The sequence below is a fragment of the Poecilia formosa genome, unplaced genomic scaffold, assembly GCF_000485575.1.
Source record: "Poecilia formosa unplaced genomic scaffold, Poecilia_formosa-5.1.2 Scaffold595, whole genome shotgun sequence".
NCBI lineage: Eukaryota > Metazoa > Chordata > Actinopteri > Cyprinodontiformes > Poeciliidae > Poecilia > Poecilia formosa.
Window position 1 is genome coordinate 25,923 of NW_006800534.1, and position 796 is coordinate 26,718.

At 35.3% G+C, this 796-nt stretch overlaps 1 protein-coding gene across 4 annotated transcripts in view; it reads left to right on the plus strand.

Moving 5' to 3' along the window:
* Positions 1-796, plus strand: part of LOC103129983 (disks large-associated protein 1-like) — a 138,039-nt gene that overhangs the window by 25,916 nt on the left and 111,327 nt on the right. For all 4 annotated transcript variants that reach the window (XR_001660154.1, XM_007541256.2, XM_016665581.1 and 1 more), the window contains exon 2: positions 355-443. The gene's annotated coding sequence lies outside the window, so the exon portion shown is untranslated. The remainder of the gene's footprint in view (positions 1-354; positions 444-796) is intronic.

The window sequence follows — 796 nt, forward strand, 5'->3', positions numbered from 1 at the left end:
TATTTGACCTCTTGCACGGGAGCTGCAATGGAAATTTCGTTGAATTCTGTTCAATGACAATAAATGCTATCTATCTTTTGTAGCTCCCTGAGCTACAAAAGTGATCGGCAAAAATGCACCACTCATGGTCAAAAATAACCAATCAGAGCCAAAAGAAGGTCTTGGTGTTGTTAATCATTCTTGTACTAAGTGTACTAATGCCAAAGAAACAGGAAAACTGGCTGTCTGGCTGGCTTGATAGATGAATGGATGGATGGATGCAGTCAAGAATTTCCAGAGGAAAAGTCATTTAATGATATGACTTCTAATTTAATCTAATATCAGTTTTTTTCTATCTTGTTTGTGTTTTTCTAGATAACTGGTGGTAATATGAGACCTGTTAGAGGGAGATGTCAGTCCCTTCCAACTTGTATCCAATCTATGATGATGGGGATTTGAACACGGTGAGTGAACATGGACTACATTTACTCATACACTGACATGAAACAACCTAGTCAGGATGTCTTCAGTTGCTTATAGTCAATTGATTTTCAGCAAGCATTAATATTTACTTTAGATACACATTTTATGATGTTGTGCAAATGATATTGCTTAACTGAAGAATGAAAAGTAATAAAGCTTGTTTTCAGGTATTGTAAAATTCTCCCCTGAAAAGATGCATGTATTTGTTGTGAAATAAATGGCAACAAACATATAACCTTTCTTTTGTATAGTATGTACACCTCTCTGTGTGCTTCAGTTTTCATGGATTTACTGGTTCAGAGACTTTTTCTTTCAATGTCCCACATTAAAAGTT